This window comes from Prionailurus viverrinus, chromosome F2 (assembly GCF_022837055.1).
Source record: "Prionailurus viverrinus isolate Anna chromosome F2, UM_Priviv_1.0, whole genome shotgun sequence".
In the NCBI taxonomy this organism is placed as follows: domain Eukaryota; kingdom Metazoa; phylum Chordata; class Mammalia; order Carnivora; family Felidae; genus Prionailurus; species Prionailurus viverrinus.
This window is the reverse complement of record NC_062578.1, coordinates 51,961,790-51,987,071: the sequence shown is the minus strand read 5'-3', so window position 1 is coordinate 51,987,071 and position 25,282 is coordinate 51,961,790. Positions and strand designations below refer to the sequence as shown.

Below are 25,282 nucleotides of genomic sequence, written 5' to 3'. Positions count from 1 at the left end.
ATTTCGGCCTTGAAAATAATAGCTGTGGGTCCAAATTAGTAGAAGGGTTATATGAACACATTGTTTATAATTCAGATATCTGTTCTAACATAATAGACATGCCATTGGCATTGATTATGAATCAAATTGTTGAAAATCCAATAATTAAATATTCATTAGTGGTAGGGCTATTTAAAAATCATTCACAGTTCATCTTTCTGCAATCAAACTCACCATTTAGACTTCTATTTTCTAGGTTTGTCTCTTTATTCACGTGGCCAAACTGGTCATTGTTTCTCCCTCATTTTCTGATCTTTAAGGCATATTTGGTTTATACAATAAACTTTATTTTCTGAAGGCAAAATACTGTTTCTTCTTATCCAGTTAATAAGTCAGAGAAGCAATAGAAGGTGGTGGACATGTTGAAGGACGGGAGGAGAGGACATTGGAAAATAGAGACGCAGTAAACTTTACGGGCTTTTCTAGTTGACTGATTTTTAGAAACATGCTACTGTAAGTTTTAAAAATGTAAACATCCACTTGTTACCACTGTCTTATATCCATTCTTGTTACTTGACTACTGATATCCTCAAAGACACCATGACTGCTATCTCTTGAAAAATAAGACTCGAACATCTTCATCCGAGAATAGGGCACTTGAGAGTAGATACAGGAAGAGGACATAGAGTGGTAGAAGGGGAAAGCATGGTTTTAGTTGCCATGTCCTGAAATAGTACTAGACCAACACAGAAGCATGTCTTCAAGCTTGAAGGATACAACCTAACTCAAAGACATAGGAAAGTGACTTGACAAAGTCACCCAGAAAATTGATGTGGGAGTCAGAACTAGAATCCGGTCTTCTGGTTGTGATCTCTAGAGAAGAACCCTGAAGTATCTGAGAAAAACATTTCAAACATCCCATATTGGGGTAGTTAGGGTGGTGCATACCAAATAAAATGTGACCCCTTTGATGTAGCTTTGGTAAACCCATTAAGCCATAGTTTCTACTTCTAAGGCTTTTGGATATGACCAAATATCTCTAGAATGAAATAATAAAGCAAGGCCAAGCATCCACCTCCTCTTCCTGGGTAGATTTATCTCCCCTATGCATCATCCTCTACCATATATGATATACTGAACAACTTTTGTCTCAAATAGACCTGAAACACTGAAAATTGTTATTAGAAAGCAAGGCCAAAGACATAATGGACAAATATTGGTATATAAAAGTTGATAATTCAACTTATTTACTTAAAATCCCAATTAAGTGATAAAGTTCAAAATTACAGGATATTATTTTATCCAGGAAAACAGGCCCATAATGCCTGCAAGACTCTATCCACAGCTGACGACTTTCTTAGATGATGGGTTCTATATGGGATTCAGTCCCTCCAAAGTGAAGTACTGTGCCATGCCAATTTGCCTTCCCTCAGACTCTGTTTTCCTAATGGCTTTGTTAGTCACAGGGTGACATCAACCACTGCCTTAACAACCTGACAGAACAGGGTCAGGGACTTGAGAGCCTGGAGGGAAAATGAAACGAACAAAATCAAACAAAAAATGGCTCCAGCTGAAAAATGGCAAAAATGAAAATGGTAGCACATAAGCTTAAAAATTGGAAAACTATATATACATAAAATTAACTCCTTTCAAGCCAGGCTCTGGAAGGTCCTTAAGCCTCCTCTCTTATTTAAATCTGTTGAAGGTTTTCAGTGTTTTTCAATTTCCACATTCAATGGAAATGACCACACAAACCATCAGAACTATATACGCTCATATAAACAAGCACAGACCCACGCGTTCACAGTGCTGTTCAGACACACGTCACCTATTCACATGCATAGAATGTCTGGTGCTCACCAATGGTGTAGAACCTCTTCAGTTCACTCCTCCGAGAAGGATGCTTCTGGGTATTGGCCGCATTGTTCTGCTCTTCTTCAATGATGGGTGTCTTGGGTGCGGGGGGCTTACTCGCTTGCGGCATTGGCTTTCCTGCACCAGCAAGAGGGTTGAACCCTGGAGCGGTAATATCCACCGACTGGGACTTTTTCTTCAACCTACAGGTAAAGAATACCACAGGCTGTGATTACTGACCCAGCAGACACTTGTTTCAACTTTATCTCCGTCATAATTCTTTTTTTTTTTCTAATATGAAATTTATTGTCAAAATGGCTTCCATACAACAACCAGTGCTCATCCCAACAGGTGCCCTCCTCGATACATAATTCTTTTTTCAACAACTGAGTTAATGTCAGCCCAGAAACAGAAGAAGATTTATTCAGAAATTATAGACTTTCCCTATAGTATTTTAAATTCTTCAAATATTTGTGAAACTAGTTGGGGGAAAAAAAATCTACCTAATCATTTTTAAAGGTTTCATTAAAAGGTATTAGAATGCAGATGCGAGAGGACTTTTATTTTTCCTAATAGCAAACTAAAATGTGGTGTTGGACAAAGATAATGCATTTGGCTATTGCTTTTAGTTTTGAAAGGAGTATTTTTAAAGCTATAGTAAAACACTAGTTAGAAATAAATAATTGCAACCCAGAAAAAGATAATGAAATGACTATTTGGGTAACTAGACGCTGTCAGTGTTTTTCTGTTTAATCTGTAATAGCATCTTAGCTGTAAAAATTACAGAGTTCACATTATTTCTGCAGACACTGTCATGCATTGTTCACTTCTACATTTTAGAGAGCTGACATCAGAACTAACATGGAAAGCAAAAAGCTATCCGTAAAACATTTTCCCCACTCATGCATATAGAATGCTTCTCTTGATATAAAAGTTCCTGATAAATGATAGGAGTTAAATTCAAATACTTCAAGCTACACAATTTTATATTTGTAATTGTAACTGAACCCTAAGCCCAGCTTACTCTTGGCTCCTGGTACTTCCAGAGGCTACTGTTAAGTGTCATTTTTCAAGTCTAAATTCCCTACAGAAAACAAGTTGGCAGTTTTCTTTTCTTTTTAATTTTTTAAATATTTACCTATTTTCAGAGAGAGAGAGAGAGAAAGAGAGAGAGAGCAAGTGCACACAAGTGGGGGAGGGGCAGAGAGAGAGGGAGACACAGAATCCAAAGCAGCCTCCAGACTCTGAGCTATCAGCACAGAGCCCAGTGTGGGACTCAAACTCGTGAACCACGAGATCAAGAACTGAGCCCAAGTCAGATGCTCAACTGATTGAGCCACCCAGGTGCCCCAGCAGTTTTCTTTATCAGTTAAATAATCATACCTGAAAATTTGTAATTTCCTAAAGGTTTCCTACATCCTCATACATCTAGGCTTTATTTAGTTTTTTTTCAGTACATTCTTCTATATTCAGTCCTACTGTCAGATCCTGCTCATGTTTCTAGACTCAGCTTAAAAATGGCCTCCTCTGGGAAGCTTCCCATGACATGGACCTTGGTAATCTCACATCATTCCACAGAGGGAGTTATTCATTATTAACTCTCAACAAGCTTCCATTAAATTGAACTTACCAGAGCAGAGGATTTGTTAAAGGAATAAATGTATCAATTAGTAAAAGATTCATTAATGAAAGCAGTATTTATTAAATTTTGGTAGTTTCACCATCATCCGTATGATTTCTGCCATTCCCACATACCACCTACTTAATATTCATGAAAATTGAACGCTTTATCCAAACTGCCAGGAAATATGTTAAAAAGTGCTCGACAGCATTAGACATGAGAAACATAAATTAAGACCAAATCGCACTCACAGCACACCCATCACAATGGTTACAATGTGAAAGACATGATATTAACTGTGATGGTGAGGAACAACCGGAATTCTCCAACACCTGATGGTGAGAGTGTAAAACGGTACGACCAATTTGGACAAATGTCTGGCAATATCTGCTTAGCTGAAGTATACAGCTTCTGACTCACCAATTCTACTCCTAGGATATGTCCTATACTGCATGTTCACCCAAGGGCACAGTCAAGAATGTTCATGGAGGCACTACTTGTAATAATGCCCCAATATCCAACAAAACCCAAACGTCTACTAACAGAAAAGGGTAAATGAACTGTGATAATACCTGTAAAATGAAACTTTATGCAGCAATGGAAATGAATGAACTACAACCACTTGCAACACGTTGGAGAGTTTTCACAAAAATAGTGCTTGGCAAAAGAAGCCTGGTACGAAGGGCATCTGGGTGCCTCAGTCGGTTAAGCATTCCACTTCGGCTCAGGTCATGATCCCACAGTCTGTGGGTTTAAGCCCCGTACTGGGCTCTGTGCTGACAGCTCAGAGCCTGAAGCCTGCTTCAGATTCTGTGTCTCCCACTCTTCCTGGCCATCCCCTGCTCACGCTCTGTCTCTCTCTTTCTTAAAAATAAATAAACATTGATTTAAAAAAATATATATTTAATAAAAAAAAGAAGATTGGTACCAAAGAATACATACTGTATGATTCCATTCATATAAAGTTCAAACAGAAGCAAAACCACCCCTGATATTAAAAGTGTGGGTAGGATAACCATTTGGAGTTATTACACTGATAGAGACACAACATGGGGAACATCGTCAATAATGTTGTAATAATGTTGTACGGTGACAGACAGTGACTACACTTATCATGGTGAGCACTGGGTAAGATACAGAATTGTTAAATCACTACGTTATGCACCTAAAACTAAATAACACTGTATATCAACCATGCTATGAAAAACTATAATAAATTTTTAATGTCAATTTTCTACAGATCATCCTATAAACTTGATTTCAGAAATAAATTTCAAATTCACTCTAAAGCAAGTTTTTAGGGGGAGAGGAGTAGGAATTTAAGGGAAAGGTGCAAAATTTTACAGAAGGAAAGCCAGTTATTCTCTAGTTCTCAGAAAAGATTATTTTCAAAATGTAAATGTGACAAGTGTTATCTCCAATTCTCATAGACTATTTTTATCACCAGAAACTGTTTATAGTTTACATTCACCTGTTTCGTAATTGTTCAGTTACTAAAGTCTCATATTGTAGCATATCAGCAATGACAGCTAATAATTGAAACAGTGCTAGATACTATTATTGATGAAGTTTTACATCACTTAAAGATGTCTTAGTGTACCACAAGCCCTTCTTACAGCCTCTTTGGAATGAGCAAAAGGACACAGTTATGGGTTCCAAAGGCCAAAGGCAAGCAGAAAATAGCCCTGTGGTATTTTCCCTGTTCTTTCCCTGCCCTTCCTCAACAGAGACTCTTCCCAATCAACACTTGAAGGGTGTCATGATCTCATTGTTATTGCTGGAGTCTGGAAAACTGCAAGTAGCTTTGTTGGCTCGCTTAAGAAAAGACTTCCATTTATACGTTTTTAGAAAGCAGAACTGTGTGGGTAATTGAATTACCCCTTTCAAGATTCTAAAAATGACTACTGTGATTGGCAAAGAAACCTGCAAACTGCTACCTTCAGTTTCCAAATTTCATGAAGGGAAGCCTTTCTCAATTTTTAACAATGTTCTAAATTAAATGTGTTACACAAATGTAAATAGCATAATGGAATATGTAGGTGTACATGAGATAAAATACTCACTGATATTAAACATTACAAATAGAGAACGAAAATAATCTCTTAATAGGCACCCAAAGAATCTTTGTTTAATGTGCTTTGTACTTCCAAAGGAGAATGAGTGCCGACATCTCGGATGGAGAAAAGGAAATGAGGAAAAGGAGCCATCCTTCTTGGCATGGCTCCCATAGGCAGACTATCTAGTGTTTCATAATCTTTGCCCCTTCTTGTTCCTGTTTTTTAGCAGAAAAGAACTATTCCTGTTTTTCACCACATGTATTCAAATACATTTTTCCGAGGTAACAATGTTGGACACTTTTTTGAGACTCAGTTTTCTCATCTGCAAAATGGGGATAAAAAGGCCCAGAGGACTAAGTAAACACACTGTGAAAGTGCCTAGTGTATCACCTACACGGGATGTTCTCAATAAATGCAAGCTCCAGTCTCTTTGTAAGAGGACGTAGGGATGAGGGAATTTTGTTCTTCCAACTTTCAAGGGATGCTGTGGAAATTATACAACAGCTTCCCAAGATCCTTCGCTGCTGTACTACTTTAGATAAACACCAGAACTTCAGGGCCTGCACCACCTTTTGTAGGGGGGTCTCACCTATTTTGGAGTGTGGATTTGGGGGAAGAAGCAGAAGATAAGAAGAGATTAAGCTACATAGGAGTCCTTTGTGTGCTGTACAATGTGCTATCTCTCTAAATCATTTGGAAAACAGATGAATCCATTGAATAATTCGCTTGAGCACATGTATGTTTTAAATCTGTGTGGGTTGACATAAAATAACAAACTCGTGAGCAGAGGTAGAGATCAGAGAACTATGGAAGTAAGGACAAAAACTTGAAAGGAAGTGTGAGGAGGGTTTTTGACCTTCCTATTCCGTAAAAAATAGGATTCAGGGCAATTTCAACTAGTTCTCCCAGGGGCAGATAAAGCCCAGTAGGCCAATGATGAAATGCCAAGTCACAGGAACTAGAGAAAAAAATAAGTGGTAGAAAACTTCCAATACCAACCAATTTAAATTGTTTTAATGTTTATTTTATCTTTGAGAGCGAGAAAGACTGAGCATGAGTAGGGTAGGGGCAGAGAAAGAGGGAGACACAGAATTCGAAGCAGGCTCCAAGCCCTGAGCTGTCAGCACAGAGCCTGACGTGGGGCTTGAACCCACGAGCCGGGCTCAAACTCATGAACTATGGAATGATGACCTAAGCCAAAGTCAGACACTTACCCAACTGAGCCACCCAGGCGCCCCCAATACCAACCACTTTAAATGGGATCCCCCTACCCTCATAGTAATCAACTAAATTTATTCTTACATAATTTATTTCTACTTTACTAGAAGCATAAGAAATCTTCCATGCATCTTCCAAATCACTAAGTAGCATGCATGCATCTTTTGGCTTAAATGAGGTAATGGACACCCCAAAGCCCAGGGCTTGCATCAACAGTAACTATAAGTGGCTTTATGTTGACCCGCTCCCAAGGACCTGGGTCAGTTCTCTATTTGAATGGCTTTACCCATGGAGACACCCTCTCTAAGCTTCTTTACCTTTACCCCTTAATTACTATGGTTTGTCACTTGCCACATGCTTTTGGTTATACCTTTCCTTTTCCTCTCACATTGTAGGGTTTTCATCTACTGTCACTACCCTTCTATCATCTTCCATTCAGGTCATAGCCAAGCAATGCTAGTCATCTTTCTATATCTGCCATGCTCTGCATTTTTTAACAGTTTTGTTATTTTGTCTAAACACTACATGATAGAACTCTACCGTAAGCCTAAACTAAATCCTGCTATGATTTAAATGCATAAGGAAAAAAAATGGTTTCATTTAGTTTGGGTTCTTAACTGGAGTTACATCTTCCATCAAGTGGAATTCAAATTGTACCTTTATTATAAGTAATTGGATATGTTCCTGAGTTCTGTAGCTATCTGGAAAAAAATAATGTTCTATTATACACCTAGTAAAGTCATAGGATGCCCTGGGGTACTGTAGCAACAGTTGAGAAAATCTAGTGTAGTATAATGAGAACATTTCCTAGGTCACAGGAATTTAAAGTGGTATAACATTAGAATATAAAAGCCACATTTGCATATATCTGACTCTGTGCCTGGAGAATAATAGCTGAGTGGCTAAGACTATGGACAGGGAGAGGTGGGGGCAGATTCCCTGGAACTGAATGTCTAATCTGGTATTTACGAGTTTGCATCCTTGGGAAATTTTCTTAACCTCTCCTTGCCTTGGCCCTCTCATATGTAAATTGGAGGTATTAATAACACCTGTGTCATAAAATTGACACGAGGGTTAAATTAATATTTATAAAAGTACTTAACATATAGTATTATTATTTGCTTTAAACAAAAACACAAGCAAACATAAACAGTCACTAAGCATTTATAATGGACAGGACACAGGCCATACATAATTTCACTTACTGATCACAATAAACCTATGAGGTAGTATCATACTCTCTATTTGTAGAGGGGGCAGCTGAGGTTTAGAGAAAGAGATAGGTCTAGAAAGTAGGGATGCTGGAATCCAACCAGGACATTATGACCAAAAGGCTACACTTTGGAATCAGGAGATAGTGATAAATTTCAGCAGTGACATTTATCGGCCATGGGACTTTGGGCAAGGACCTGGACTTTCTAGGCCTCTTATTTTCTTACCCATAATGGTGGAAATCATGCTATCTGCCGACTTTACCCAAGAGAGTTATTGTGGGCAGAAAATGTGTTAACTTAAGTGAAAGCACTTTGTAAAATTCCAGAAATCTACAGTACTAGTAGTAGCTATACAAATTCACTCTTTGCCACGTCAATTTGTTGTATACTAACAAAATGTACATAAATACATGCATGAATGTAAATGGCTATGCCCCCAAAACCCAACATTTGTAATCCTTTCCAGTAATTTCCAGCAAGAAGACCATCTGTGGTTTGTACAACTCATTACTGTTAGCAAAGCTGTCTCCTTGCTTTCTAAAAGAGCTAGTGTAAGGATATTTTTTAAAGTAGTAAAGCTGCTGAGAATGCAGATTTTTTCCAAGTTGGATACTGTGGCTGCGGCAAAAATCTCAAGTCACTCAAAGAGAGCTTTTGAGAGCAAATGCCTAAAAAAATTTCACATTTCAAAATTAAGGCCTTTTGTTACCCCTCCTATATAGTCTGACTACAAATCAGCAGCTAAAAACAAACCACACAATCAGCAAAAACCAAGCATACTCAGAAGTCCAACTAGAAAAAAAATGGCAGATTAGAAACCTTTGCATTAAAACAAACAACCCCCCCAATCCATTAAGATATAGAATATGCCAATTACAGCCTGATTTATAACTGCTGTACTCATACTATTCTTAGTGGCCCCCACACACGAGGACTGAAGCAGAAAATCTCATTAATGTGGAATCAGGAATTACACAATCTTCTTTTGCAATTCTAAACCCGTGCAAAATGTTTCCATAGAAATATTCTTTGGGAGTGTAAATTGGTATTAAACAGTTAATGGGACACCAAAACTAGACACCTTGTTATAAAAAGACATGTTTCTAGATCTGTATTCATCCTAAGAAATTTGTGCTTTCCTTTTTGGAAATACAGAGAACAGAGAGTAAAGAATTAAGCCACAGGTGCAATGGTATGTAGGAATGGTTTGCTAGAAAGTCTCTTGTTAAATGCAGTTGAATTCAACTCTGTGAAGGGTAAGGACAGTGTACTATGAGTTGTGTAGAAGCATACATGAATCCATTGCTATTATACCTAATTTTATGCTAAAAATACTAGAAATTAAATCCCAAACCAATCTGCCTCTCCAGAGTTTCATAAGCCCTAACATAAAAGGTGAACATTTCTTACTGACCTTTAATGAAAAACACATCCAAATCCTCCAAGTTTGCCAGCTGGTTTATTTATATCCCTACATTTCACCAGCTGAGAGAAAAGAGGTAACAAAGAAGCATGTTCTATTAGGAGTCTTTACCACCAGATTAACTTAACTCCTACATTCACAGAAGCTCTAGTCTGTTCATCAGTTTATTCCTAGGATTTAGCACAGTTCTTGGCATACAGTAGGCAATAAGTAAACAGATAACTGAATGAATGAATGAATGAATGAATGGTCTCATCCTGGGGCGGCGGGGGGGGGGGGACGGGAAACACGATAATACAAAAAGACAAGAAAGTTCACATATACAAGCCTGTGAAAATAAACGAAAAGAGTAAGACTTTGGAAAATTTGGGAGCAGATACAATGACCAATTTAATACATTCATATAACACAGCCTTCTCCTCACCCCATTATGGGAAAGTTTTTGAGCTTAGAGAAAGGAAATCATTTCATCTTCATTATCAATACTAAGACAAATCTGAACAATATTTCAATTCTTTATTCACTAAAACCAGTCTTGTAATTTGTAAGAAGACACTCGAATGTCACACAAGAAAGACACACAAATTGACATCCTTCTTAATGAGTGCTCCAAAAACATTAAGTGGATATTTCATCCTTCTACAAAACTTTCAGTGGTGGCGAGGAGGAGAGGAAGGAGGAAGGGCTCTGGAATCAAGGAACTGGGTTCAAGTTCAGGATATACTGGTTTTTGTTTTGTTTTGTTTTGTTTTATTTTGTTTTTTTAAATTTTTTTAATGTTTATTTATTTTTGAGACAGGGAGAGACAGAGCATGAACGGGGGAGGGTCAGAGAGAGAGGGAGACACAGAATCGGAAACAGGCTCCAGGCTCTGTCAGCCCAGAGCCCGACGTGGGGCTTGAACTCACAGACCGCGAGATCATGACCTGAGCCGAAGTCGGACGCTTAACCGACTGAGCCACCCAGGCACCCCCAGGATATACTGTTTTTAAGCAACCTAAAGATGAAGCATTTTACTTTTATTGAAATATCCACTTAATGTTTTTGGAGCACTCATTAAGAGTTTTGCCTATCATGTTTCTACTACGAAATTTCCAAGCACTAAGTTAATCATAGTAACACTTTTGTGAGTTTCCCCTTCCATGTACTTTCCAATTATACCACTATATTACAAGCATTCACCTTGAAATTACACGAATTTCCAATTTATTTCAGTTTTTGCCCTGGAACTTCAAAGCCTTCAACTGGAAAATCCTGAAAGTACAAACACATTATGCAAATCCAAAGATGAGGGCTTGAAGGATTTGGAAGTCAAATTCTTGTAAATGTTAAACAGCCCTCTACAATAACTCACAGAGATGAAATTTAATTTCATTACCTTTGATGAAATGATTTGTAACGTGCTATTGCCACATTGAATGCATTCTGTTTATTTATTTTAGGAAGAAGAAACCAGAATAAATAAGACTATCTTAAGACATAGGCTTCTATCCAACATTACTGATTAAAGGAATCTATTTTCAACAGGGCCTATTACAGACTATCTGTACAAAACAGTTTATATGGACCAGCTGATTAAAATATAGTTTTGCTTATGCACAACATAAGGCAACCCTGAACTTAATCAAGATAGCTTCTGCAGGTAATGATAATCTGGGCCAAAGCCCAGTGGTTTAGAGATAAAATGCCAATTTAGCACAATAATCTCCCATCCTAATTTCCTCGAATGAAGACACAAGGATCAGGAAATGAATGTATAGAAAAAATGCAGGACTTGTATTTACATGTTAATTCAGGATCTTGATGGAAAACATCACTCTGGTTAATCCATTGCTTCTTTACCTCTTTAAATTAGATCATCCTTTGATAGATTAAAAAAAAATCTATGTCATCCTAAATGTTTTCAAATGAAAATGATGTTTCATGGTTTTTAAATGTAAGAATGCATTGCTGACTGTATTTTTGATTGAAAACAATTTTTTTGAAAACTGCTCTTTTTAGATTCTGATTAGTCATCCCAGATACAGCATGCCGTGTCCTCTTCCCCAATTTGAAAATCACTGAAGTATCTGTTGTATGTTCCTTCTGTTCAGATGATAGTAACGAAGGCTATGCAGGGCACTCAGTACAATCGAGTTGGATTTTAGACTTTCCTCAGATAAATGTATTATATAACATTTAAAATTACATTAAAGAAATCACTGTCTTCTTCCCAATGGCACCTCCATCGGGAAAGTGTCTTTCTCCACCATTTTAAATCTTTTCCCCCCATTACAGAAATGAATGTTGTCCTCTTCTTGTTAAAGACAATCTCTTCATGTGTTCTCTGAATCCAACTGCATCCTCTCTATACTCAAGGTTTTAATGTACTAACCACTCTCTTCCCTCTGTGAGTCCTGAACCAGCTGAGGAACAGGTACAGGTGTCAAGGACCCCTCCACAGGTGGGCACCTTGGAGAAGCAGTGCCCTGGTGAGGCTGACCCATGGGCAGCATGAGTTCAGAGAATACCACAAGCATCAGGTCCCAAAGAGGGGAGGCAGTGGAGGCTGGGCCATCGTCCTTTCCACAATCTGAGACATCACTCTCCTTCCTTTGGGGAGGCGTAGGCATAGAGAGCCAAAGCTCTCTTTTAAATTCTTTAGAAAACAAGGAAATGTCTTTTTCTTTTTTCTGCCTGAAGAAAGGGATGCAGAAAAGGAAGGAAATGTTCCTCCTATGTCACTTTCTCAAGGCTTTACTCATGGGTTACCTGCTTCCTGCTCTAGTCATTGATCTCGCCCTCTTTGCTAAACCATCCCCACCATTATTCAACCAGGGGCTAACATCTCCTATCCCTTCAAGTCCTTTTCTTTCTAAAGCTACCATCCCACTTCTTGGTTTCTCTTCCCCTCTGCAGCACTCAGCATCATCTCCCATCCATTGTGCTACAGCATCTTCCTGGCACCACCACTTTTAGAATATGGCTCATTTAGGTATTCAGTCCATTCAGGTGGTCAAATTCAAATGACTTTTTGGGTTTTCATTTTAGTTGTGGGATGTATTTGAGGAGGTGGATAGCACAAAGGTTAAGGCCATGGACTGGGGCATTGGAATGCCTGGCTCTCACACTAGGCTCCTTACTATGGAATCCTGGACCAACTATTTAATCTCTTTCTTGCTTCCTCATTTGTAAAACGGACTCAATAACAGCATTTACCTCAAAGGGTTTTTAAAAAGATAACACTATCCATATAAATATTCAGCATGATGCATACTGGTATATATACATACTCAACTTTCTTTTTTACAGTCCCTCTATCTTGAAACATTCTAGTTTATATTCCTTGACAGACAATTCTTCTAATATTCCTTTTTTTCATTTTTCGTTAAAGAGTCTCTGTTTTTCCTATTCAACCCTAAATTATGGACTACCCTGAGGCCTAATGGAATTGGGCCTCCCGGGACTATATTTTTACTATCTCCCTACGTATTTGCATCCATTCCCTTGAGATGAAATAGTTATATGATGAAAACTTCCGTATCTTTACCTCCAACCCAAACTTTACCCAGAATTGCAAACTTAAATACACAACTAGCTTCTTGGCATTATCCATTACCTGTGGTGTGTCTGTGAACAAATTCTTGATTCCTAAACTCACCCCAACCTTCCTTCCTTCTCATCTTCTCTATGTCTGTCAATGGCATCACCACCACCATGCAGTTCCTTAAGCCAGAAACTCAGAAGTTATAATTGATCCCTACCTCTGCAACACTCTCCACTTCTAATTCATCAATAAATTCTCTCTATCCTGCCTCTAACTTCTTCTTTTTATTTTTTCTGCCTTCAAGTTCTATATTAACTCTCTCCACTCTTCTCCACCATCTCTTTAGTCAGCCCTCTTCTGGATTACTGCTGAAGCCTCCATATTGGTCTCCCAGTAGGACTTTCCTCTCCTGCTACTTTTTCTTCTTAAAGCAACCATATCAAGCATTTTTAAAATTTTTTAAAAATGTTTATTTAATTTTGAGAGAGAGAGACAGAGCTCGAGGGGATAGGCTCAGACAGAGAGGGAACCACAGAATCCGAAGCAGGTTCCAGGCTCTGAGCTGTCAGCACAGAGCCCGACGCGGGGCTTGAACTCACAAACCGCGAGATCATGACCTGAGCCGAAGTCGGACACTTAACTGACTGAGCTACCCAGGCGCTCCCATAACAAGCATTTTTAAGCATAAAATTTTAAACAGATCATTCTCCTCCAAAAAAATATGGCTTCCCATTGTGGCTGGTTAAATTCGTTAGCTTCTTTCTATGGCCCATCAGGTCCCACATGTGTCTATCTCCTACTTCACCTCGGGCTATTCATCATCAGAGCCTAGTCTATTTCTTGCTCAGGCTCTAGTCATTTTGGTATCCTTCAAGCTTCCCAAACATGTCAAGCTCTCTCCATCTTCAAGGTCCTTGCACATGGTATCCCCTTCAGCTGGAAGAATTGCTGGTTCTTTCTCGTTTTTTTCCAGTCTCCTCAGAGAAACCACCACCTATGATGCTAAGTAGGTTGTTCTTATGTCCTGTCCCCCACCCACACTCAGTTCCAAAGTAGTCTTTTTTTTTTTTAATTTTTTTTTCAACGTTTTTTATTTATTTTTGGGACAGAGAGAAACAGAGCATGAACGGGGGAGGGGCAGAGAGAGAGGGAGACACAGCATCGGAAACAGGCTCCAGGCTCCGAGCCATCAGCCCAGAGCCTGACGCGGGGCTCGAACTCACGGACCGCGAGATCGTGACCTGGCTGAAGTCGGACGCTTAACCGACTGCGCCACCCAGGCGCCCCCCAAAGTATTCTTTAGCACTCTGCTCATTGCTTCTCATAAGGTCCAATAATATGTTTGCTCATGTCCACTACACTATTTACTCGCTGGGGCTGGAAGCACAATCCCTTTATACACCTAGCACAGTGTTTTGCACGTTTTGTGCACACCAAGAATATTTACTACACAAATGAATACATGAATACATGATCTATTCGCATAGACTCCACACGTCTTTATTCGGAAGACCTACAGGGCATGAGCTTATGTTTATTTTTTCCATTTTCTTTCATTTTTAGTTTGGCTCAATCACAATGTCCCAAATCTTTCTCAAGAAATTACTGTCATGCTCTTTGGTTAGAAAACCACAAGATTCATAACAGTTATTGGAAAAGAGCACTGTCTCTTGATCTATGACCTGAACCAATTTTGAAAACTAAAAATCATGACTGAATACACAGTCTCAGAAATAGGCTTGGACTAGAAGACATTTCTAAACATGTGTTGCTAGACTGGCATTGCACTAATGGGCATTTTCACTACTGCATTTTCCAGGTCTCATACTTCTGCAGGTGGTAAATTACATTAGGAGAAAAATCAAATGGAGATTGGATGCAGACAAGCAAAATAGTATACATTAAGAAAGCCAGGAAAAAAAAAAAAGGTGGTGGAAAAAAAACACATACATATGTTCATTTCTAATCTTATCAAAGACCAACAGAAATGCCACATAACTCCTTATTTACAACAGTACGTTCAGGGGCACCTGGGTGGCTCAGTCAGTTAAGCCTCTGCATTCAGCTCAGGCCATGATCTCATTCTTAGTGAGTTTGACCCCCCCATAAGGCTCTGTGCTGACAGCTCAGAGCTTGGAGCCTGCTTTGGATTCTGTGTCTCCCTCTCTCTCTGCCCTTCCCCCACTTGTTCTCTCATTCTCTCTCTCTCTAAAAATAAATAAACTTAAAAAAAACAGTACATTCAGTCATTTCATTAAAGAATAAGAAAATCTGATGATGGTAAAAAGTAGCAATCTCTAATTGCTCCAAAGATTGGAGGTCTTTCAAATCATTTTTTTTTAAACAGAAGCATTATGTAACTTTTACCTTACATGCCCACAAGTGCTTGTGTAACATGCAGTGACTACTAAAATTTACAGCATTCTGTTTCATAGCACAAAAGAAAGGCTGGTGATACGAGGTGTGCTATTGTGATGCTGGGTGGAACCCGAAGCAGGGCACAGCGCACTGGGGAGGAGGGCTGCCGTGTTGCTGACACTTGGGTCCTGGGCAGCTGCTGTGAGCTGCAGCTGAGCCCATCTAGGCAGAGGACAGGTACCCACACGGCAGCCAGGCTGCTCATCCGCTATCGGCAGGGAGACAGAACAGGCTATGCCAGGACTGTCTTGGGCACAGGCCCCCAGTCACCACAAAAAAGGACTTCCTTGAAACAAAACAAAACAAAACAAGGAAACAGCTGGACGACAAGGGACCAAAACTGTTCTACTTTCTTAATTGTAAGCTATTACAACGTAATAAAACGTTACTCTTTACCAAACCTTAGGCCAATGTTTTACTTAGATGGTTCTGAAATACAAAAAATTGACTCTGCTGGCCCTTCATGCTAGCATACAAATCAGTTCCTTATAGAATACATTTACTAACAGAATCTGGGCCAGCCAACACTTCCTGTCAGCTCTGGCTGTGCAGCTAAGGGCATCTTTCACCATGGAATGTTTCAGGAACCGGTTTAGATGCTGGGAAAACAGACTCAAAACTACAAGTGCAAACTTAAGGAAAAGTGAAAGTGCAGACTGCCGGGAACACACGGTCAGAAGGTTGGAGAAGCCCAAACGTATCTGATTGTCCCACAACTTATTCTTCACAGAAACATTTTCAAAACAACGTATATGATGGCTTTTGTATTCCTACAGAAAACGTCAGAAATGACATTCAAGTTAATGTTCCAAAAAAGCTCAACCAAAATGCCAGTGTTGGTGTTTAAAACTGAAATGGTATATAAAATATTTACTGAACAGTATTTAAGCCCCCCCTTTCATTAGCACTTAATAAAATCCAAATGGCCTAGTAGGAAAGTTTCCCACACAACACTTTAAAAATCGTTGACCCCACCCATGATTTTTTAGGTTCGGTCAAGACTGTTCTATTGTAGGCTTTGCTGCTGGATACAAAATAAAGGCATACAACTGTCCCAAGAAGGGCCGTATGTATAAGGCCTAGGATGGGCCCAACATGGGGCTTGAACTCAGAACCCTGAGATCAAGAGTCACATGCTCTACTGACTGAGCCAGCCAGGTGCCTCAAGGACTTTCAAATCTTTAGGGAACCCAGGTTCGACCACTTAACTGTACAGCAGCAGTAATGGAACTAATATTTCTTGATTCATGTTATATGTTAAGTGAATGATAAGTGACTGCCTTTAATCTTTATACCATCAACTACTGGAGGTCAGGGACAACTGTCTTGTTCATGTTTGAACCACCAGTGCCCTGTATCCTGCCAGGAAGGATAACACAGGCTACATTTAATGTAACCACCATTAAAGGCTTGACTTCACCTAAGAAAAAACTGAAAAATGACATACAAACACCACAGGAAGGATTGCTTTGAAGCTCTCTTATGAACACTTATTCTCTCACAAATAGAATAATGGCTCTACAGTGTTGTTCTGGGCTCCTTCTCAGAGCAGTGTTCTGGACTAGATTCTGCCATTCCAGGAATAAAATCAGACATAAGACACTTTGCCTGAACCTCTCCTTCTCATCCATGCAATGCTGATAATCATTCCTGCGATGTTTGCCTAACAAGTTTACACATCTTTGTGTTCACCAAATAGCTAGTGATTCCCGTTTATGTTCAGGGCACTGTACTAGACTCCAGAGATCTGCTTGCTGGATACAGCACTGCGTTTTGTTAGGTGTTTAAGGTTGACTCTTCCTCTTATCAGGTGGCATATTTAATGGGTTGTCTCCACTCCACTCCTCACCAGAGATGTCTCACCTGCTGCTTCCTCTCTTTGGGTAAATGCAACTCTTCCCACTGGTCATTAATAGCTCCTTCCCCAGCCCCCATGTATAGTCAAGCTCTTTCTGCTGGGGTTACCCCCCTCCCCCAGGCAGCCCTCTCGGATAAGATAATAAGACTCTTTCAGGCCAGGTCTCTTTTGTAGGACCACCTATTGCCACAAGAAGCCAGCCTCGTTTTGCCCTGTGGGTTTTGCACACCCACAACATAGCAGCTCTTTGCATCCCTTCGTCAGATTCTCCAGACAGCTATCAACCCTATTCATTTTGATTTCTCAGGGTCCAAAGTCTAACCCACTGTTGACCCCAAGTTCTCTGTGTTGTCTCAGGAGAGTCCCACACATAGATTTGAGGTGAGGTAAAGGCATCTCTCACTCGTTTGGGGGGGCTGGGATGCCACAGGATTCCCAGAACACCAGAAGCCCTCTCTGAAAATCCTGTCCCCATCTCCAAACTGTTATATAATCTGGAGCGGGGTGGTCAGCTAAGAGTCACAAAATCAGTTCCCGACCATCAGCTTTTCAAATCTTGATTTGGTGGTCTCACACCTCATTCTGAAATGGAGTAACAGATGCTTATCAGTCCCAGCTGCAGCAGAGTAATTGTCAAATTTTAACTTCCTGTTACAGATCTTCTGTACCTTTATACCATTCTTGAGGTCATTCATTGCTCTCTGGCTATGGAAAAGCTGGAACTGCCAAAAAAAATGGCAACAGAATGGAGACATCCTTCTATTTCAGCAACATTTCTAGTTAAAAAATCATTTATTTGTATACTTTTTTTCAATTACTTTCTATATATTCCTTGAAGGCTTACTGAGTTCAATGCATTATGCCAAGTGCTGGGGATACAAAAATGAAAAGAAAATGGCTGCTATCCTTCAGGACCTAAAAAGGAATGGATTTAAAAAACAGAATTACAGAAAATAATATACACCCTGGTTACAAGAAGGTAAGTCCTCTCCAACTCTGAATTTGCCTATAAGAAGTTCTTTTTTACTTTTAGTTTTTAAAAAATTTTATTTATTTATTTTTGAGAGAGAGAGAGAGAGAGAGAGCATACACAAACACACATGCACGCACAGGAGGAGCAGAGAGAGAGAGGAGACAGAGAAACAATGGATCTAAAGTGGTCTCTGCACTAAGAGCAGAGAGCCCAATGAGGGGCTCAAACTCACAAACTGTGAGATCATGACCTGAGCCAAAGTCAAATGCTTAATCAACTGAGCCACCCAGGCGCCCTGCCTATAATAAGTTCTAATATTCATGTGTATTTATTTCTGACTACCTTTTACTTTACTGTAAGAAATTAGGTTCCAGGGGTGCCTGGGTGGCTCAGCCGGTTAAACGTCCGACTTCAGCTCAGGTCATGATCTCACGGTTCGTGAGTTCGAGCCCCGCATCGGGTCCTGTGCTGACAGCTCAGAGCCTGGAGCCTGCTTTGGATTCTGTGTCTCCTTCTCTCTCTGCCCCTTTCCTGCTCATGCTCTGTCTCTCTCACTCGCAAAAATGAATGAATGTTAAAAAAAAAAAAAAGAAAGAAATTAGGTTCCAGTATTTGTGAACTGCGAATCATTGCTATTGAGAACAATTAGAATAAGAGAAAAGTATGGTTAAGATTAGAAAAAAGAGGTAAAAGTAAAGCAGAAGGCAGGGACGGGATGAGGAAGTTTTATTTTATTTGTCAAGAAGCTTTGGGCTAAAATGAGGTGGTCAAGTTTCATTTTACAGAAATACTTTAAAAACAAAGGAAAACCTATTGCCAAAATGTTACCAAACAAAACAAAACAAAAAAAAGGTATGTTAGGCCAAAAATGGCAAAATCAATCTCATTGCACAATAAAGAGCAGATCTTTGAGTCGCGTAGAGTTAGCTTTCCAAACACTGAAAACATCATCATTCGTGCTCCTATTTGCTACGGATAAGTAAAAATCAGGTGGACATGGAGTGCAGGTAGGCACCTGAGAACCACTAGACTGGATGATCTCAAATTCTACCGGCAATGGATTTACTTCACTGAGAATCCCTTTATTCAAATCTGTTCCACCCCTGCCTCCTCTTTATGCCTTGTAGCAAAGGGACAGACTTTCATAGAAATTTCCAAGCCCCGTATTCAGGACTGGCTACAGAATTTGTGGTGCCCTTTGCAAAATGAAAACACAAGGCCTCTTGTTAGAAAGATATTAAGAATTCAAGACAGTGACAGCAGAGCATTAAACCAAGTGTGGGGCTGTTTGAAGCACAGACCCTGTGCAGCTGCACAGGCTGCACACCCATGAAGCTGGCCCTGCCTGTATTGCCTATGTATGATCCCCCAAATTGATTTCCTAAAGCACATCTTTTTAAAAATGATGCTTCAGCACCAGTGAGTTTTGTATAAGGACAAACTTCCAGAATGATAATCCAGCTTGATGATGTCTTTGTTACTGGTCAGTAAATAATAGCCTGCAAGGCATACCTCAACTCCAAAGTACTGTAGATTATGAATTTATAAATATTGTCTTAACCTCCTAGGAGTTGAAAGTTCCTAAGTCGGTTGAAGTTAATCTTTGTGTCTGTGGTGTCACGTTGAAGCTTGAGAATAATATTCTACATGCACACAATTTGATCAAAACCACTGGATGCTTCAAAATAATCTCCATGTGGAGAAAAGGGTACTGAGAGTTTTAGGCTCTGGGATGGGAAATTGCTGTGGAGGACGTATGCTATCCTTGCCTTTTTGCGTTGAAGCAGGAAGTGTTTAGATATATAAGATTTTGATTTTGCAGAAGTAGGAGGCACTTCAGAGCAAGGGTCATTTGGAGAGTGCTGAGAAGAGTACTGCAGCTGTCACACTAGGCTGGCCCGTCATGATCCTCCTTTGGAGGCCACTGTGGTCTCCTCCCGTTGCTCCCACTCTTTCCTCTCACAAAATCCATTTTCTACACCAAGAGCAAAGTGCTTCTGTAAAAACATAATTCAGATTAAGTCAGCTCTTCCAATGTCTTCTCATCTTCACTGAAAGTAGATTTAAACCACTTGTCATATCCTGCAGGATCCCACATCCCGTGTCTACTTCACTGGCCTCATCTCTGCCCCTCCTCACTCTCTCCACTCTGTCCACACTCTCCTTTCCTTTCCTAGAAACTGTACGAGCCTCAAAGCTTTTGTACTAGAAGTTTCCACTTCTTAAAATGTGCCTTCCCTAGAAAATCACCCGTCTGGTTCCTTGTTAAGAGTCCCTTTAGAGAAATACATTCCTTGACAGCCCAACCTAACGTTGTGCACTTCCCCATCACCTTATTTGATTTGTATTTTCTTCAGACCATTTATCATGGATATGCCTTCTTGTGAATTATCTGGAGTACCTAACCTCTCCATTGATGATGTGAGGACTGGAAGTTTGCCTGCCTTGTTCACGGACAGGTCACCAGTGCTCGAACAGAATTTTAGACGGTATAGCAATTTTGTTACCCACTCAAGCACTCCATTCTGCATTAACTGAGAAGGAAACACTACATATTTACTATCACTAAAAAATGACAATTCACCTGCAGAGATTTTTAACTAGAAGGAAACATACACTTTCTACTATTTAAATTTGACATCCTCTCTATAGAGAGTCTTTAAATATGCAGGAAGAAGACTTACATCTGCAACGTAGCACTTCAAGTATAGTGTCTACTGTGTTTCTTCTTGATGGCTGTACTATTTTATCGCTTTGACAATTTCTCAGGAGCTCATCCAAGCAGTCTATACAAGATGACAATGTGCATCATAAAAATCTATAGGGCATTATAGCCAGTAGCTAGATATTGGTAGCCACTTATGATTCTTGGGTCATTGGGTTTTGTCACCATAAGCAAATAAAAGCTCAATGACTGACTACATATTTAGCATTCATTCCTTAATGTCACAGGCAATGACAATACTGCTTTATTATTCAGGAAATGATTTGAAATTGCAAGTCACTCTAAGACAGTGACAACAAGGTCAGAGTTTTAGAGGAAGAACAATTCTTTTTCTACCACATACTGTCCTATTTAACTTCAAGGATATTTCTGGAGCCCAAACCCATATACCACTTTATCTCACTACACACACGACTAGTTATACATCTGTATTGACTTTCTGACCCAACGCAAAATGGAGAATAAGATTCCACTTGCTATTCAAGAATCAAGGACAAAGAAGGAAAATTCTGAAGATTGTTCATAATTCTTACCATGCATTCAGTTGATTAAGGGCAGTAGCAATTTTTAATATAGGGATTGGTTTGTTGTGTGTTTTTATCTTTCTTACCTATTACAAGCAAAGTAACATGTAAGTTTGAAGGGAAAATCTCTATAAACATATGCAGAATCTACTTTGTTAATGTACTGTTGACAACATAGAACAAAAAAGCAAGACCTTACTATACAAAGGTTGGGATCACAGAATGGGGAGAAATTAAAATAAATACACTAATTGTATACTTTTCTTTTCCTGACTTAGGTTGCCCCATATGGACATGTTGTCAATAAACAGTAACATTTTTTCATGAGGATAAATATTAGCCCAAAGCAAAAGTAGTAATTAATAAGTAGTTATTCTGATAACCACTTCCCAGGTAAAACTACAGTTGTTAAAGAAAACAGGACACTACATACTTTAAAAATATCTGTTCATTCTCTCACCAAAGATTTAAAACCTGCATCAGTTGGTTCCTTGTCATATCAGATGATGAGGTGAACTAATGGCAATGAAATTGTCTTGTGAAAAAAAAAATCAACTCCAGGCATTTTTGAAAGTTTTCTAGGTGACATACTATATATAATGAGTCCCAAGATGTATCATGTTATTTACACACACACACACACACACACACACACACACACACACACACACCACACACACACTCTCTCTCTCTCTCTCTCTCTCTCTCTCTCTCTCTCTCATATGCCTGAAGATGTGAGTGGAATAGAAAATAAAGATGAAATCATGAATTAAACAGCAGTCTTGAATTAAATTAAGTGAGCTGCATTCTGATGGTCCATTCTGATGGATTTCATATAAAGGTTTGTAGGGGCGCCTAGGTGGCTCACTTGGTTAAGCATCCAACTCTTGATTTCAGCTGGTCAAGATCTGAGTCATGAGATCAAGCCTCACACGGGACCCTGCACTGACAGCACAAAGCCTGCTTGGGGTTCTCCCCTCGCCTCTCTCTACCGTTGCCCCTGCTTGCACAGCATTCACACACTCTCTTTACCTCCCTCAAAACAAATAAACTTTTATAAAAAGTTTTATAAACTTTTATAAAAAGCTTATTTGACTGAAGCTAAAACATGTGGGCTGCAGTCTCACGAAATCTGCTCCTTAGTAAGCAAAAATTTTGCTATCTCTGCTGATAGTGTATTTCACACCATATTTTTTATTATATCTGAATTACTCTCTTGATTGATTTGTTTATAAGTATGTTGGGATGTGTTTAAAGGAATGCTCCATGTGTGAATTTATTATCTATGCAGTAAATCTCAAAAACACATTTGAGAAAAATATTTGCTCTTAATAAATGTAAAACCTGATGTTCATACAATTGCACCATTTTCTTAAAAAATACATTTAACTACAATTTTGCAAAATGGAACTCAGCAAACAATAAATGCCAATTTCTGAGAGTCTCTCTAAGAAACTTTGGTGGCTACTGACTAAGGACAATTATCAACAAATTTCTAGCAGGCAATAACAACGAGAAGAGTCAAATGTACAAAATTAGAGATGAGCCAAGACATTTGAACTCAGTTAAAAGTACTAAGTAATCCCATAAATGAGTTTTCCTGGACAGTACACACACATATTTTTTCCTGGGGAAAAAACAGGGCCACAAAGTGCAAATATTAAAATGTATGTATTTCATAGTGAGAAAGGAAAAAATAACCAACATACGTCTGACCTCATTCATTCTCTGATTCAATAAAGACAAATCCCCCCACCAAATATATGTATATAGTGACCAGGTAAATTCTCCTACAGAAGCTTTTTCTCCATCATGGGAGGGGGGTTAAGCACCCACTGGGGCATCACAATGCAACTGAAAAAAAAAAAAGGTCACTAAATACAAATGTAGCATTTTAGCTGCAGACTTCACTCTTCATCAAATACACATTTATGACAGCATACAGGTCGAGACTCCAGTAGATATTTCAAAGGGTTTCAAGTAATAAAATCTTCACTAGACTTTTTTTACAAGGTGCTTTTATTGTGACTACTTTCTCATTACTTCATAGCTAATACTTTCTCTTTATTTTGAGATAAAAGCAAGGCAGGCAGAGAGTATTATGGAAAAACGCTAGCTGAATGTGTGTAAAATTTTCTAATAGATGGAACAGAATTACCTGTCACAATCACAAAGAGATGATTAAGTGCCAATGACTCATACTGCTCCATTAACTGAGCCCCAGTATAAATTTAGAAAGATTATAGGTTTGAGGTTTTTCTAAGTCAATCTGCCAATTTAGTCAGTACTAAAGTATTCGAAGAGTTTATTTTAGCATCATGAGAGCATTTAAGAGATCTCCCTTTAAAATATCCTGTGTTCAGTACTGCACTTGTGCATTTTACACAGGTGACAAATCTAGTGGATATAAAACTTACTTCAGAAGCGCTGGTGTGTCAGAAGTAACATTTTTCTTTACATCAACTTAAATCTAGCACTGGGCATTCTGTGGCAGGAAATTCAATCCCAGTCACTTTTGTACTTTCTTCCCTTGCCCAGGACTGTGTCAAAAATCCCAGGTTCTTAAACATCACCAAAGCAAAAGGAAGTACCCTCCTCCCTTTGCCCACTGCGGTCATTCACCTACCCTGGTTTACCTTTGTCACAGATGGCAGGGAACGCATTAGTCCACATTGGTCCACCCACTGTCCCAGGCTGTACAGAACCCTCAGAGCCTGTGATTGTGCTGTTTCTGTGCCTGTGGCAACCAAGGGAAGCCATTGGTGTGACTGTGGTAGTCCTGTCAGGGATGCTGGTGGGCCATCTTTTCTGACATCTTGCTATCTCTTGATAATGTGTTAGTCTCACTAGCTCTTCTTGTCCTCCGGCCATTGGGTGGAGCCACATGACTAGTTCTGGCCAATTAGTTGTTAGTGGAAGTGATGATGTACAGCTTCTGGTCCTTTAATCACCAGTGAGAAGCCCTCCATTTCTCTTTTTCTTCTCTGGTACAGTGCTAATAATGTTGGAGATGGTGGCTGTTCTGTCTACAGGATCCCGGGGTAAGGAAACAATGGAGCAGAATGAGCCCATGCTAACAACAATGGAAATGAAGCCTGAATGAAAAATAAACCATGTTGTCTTACACTGCTGAGATTTAAGTCTAATTTGTTAGCAGAGTATAATTTAACCTGGTGGTTCTCAAACATGCACAGGCATCAGAATCTCCTGGCGGGCTTGTTAAACACAAGATTGCTTCACCCTTTTCCCAGAGTGTCTGACTCAGTTAGACTGCAGGCGGGGTGGGGGGAGGTCCAGAATTTATATTTCTAACAAGTTCCCAAGTGATGCTGATGTTGCTGTTCAAGGACAAGACCTTGAGAACCACTAACCTAAGCTATCCTGACTTGATACACACTGCCCTGGAGTGATACATAAGCCTTTCTTCTGAACTGGGTTCCATGCCCAAGGGTCCCACAGACTTAGTTGGGGAAAATGACTACATATTTATTTTTCATTAACTTCTAAGTAAAAATGCAACATTTCTTTCTATTACAAATGTAGGCAATAAACTACAATAGTATTAGCAGTACCTGTACATCCATCATGAATGAAAAGCAGACATATTTTTACTTTAAAGCTAAAAATCTGTGCTCAACACCATATCAAAATTATTAGATATGCCACTAGATACTATTTTATATGTCAATAAATAAACACACATGTAACTGTATCTCAATGCTAAAAGTATTTTGACATATGAATTTCAATTTAATAGGCTTCCTTTATAATTCTCACCAAACTACCGAAAGAGAGAGACCATGGCATAGAAAAATAAATAAATAATACTTGCGGCATCATCTGCTCAGTTCAGCCCAAATTCTTTCCTCTCTCGGGATAATTCTTTTTCCTC

The 25,282-nt window shown here is 39.3% G+C and overlaps 1 long non-coding RNA gene across 1 annotated transcript in view; it reads right to left on the bottom strand.

Moving 5' to 3' along the window:
- Window positions 1-1,845: 1,845 nt before the first annotated feature.
- The window catches only part of LOC125156288 (uncharacterized), a 233,927-nt gene continuing 210,490 nt past the window's right edge, over window positions 1,846-25,282 (bottom strand). Inside the window, exon 3 of the long non-coding RNA XR_007148526.1 lies at window positions 1,846-2,036. This is a non-coding gene — a long non-coding RNA (uncharacterized LOC125156288). The remainder of the gene's footprint in view (window positions 2,037-25,282) is intronic.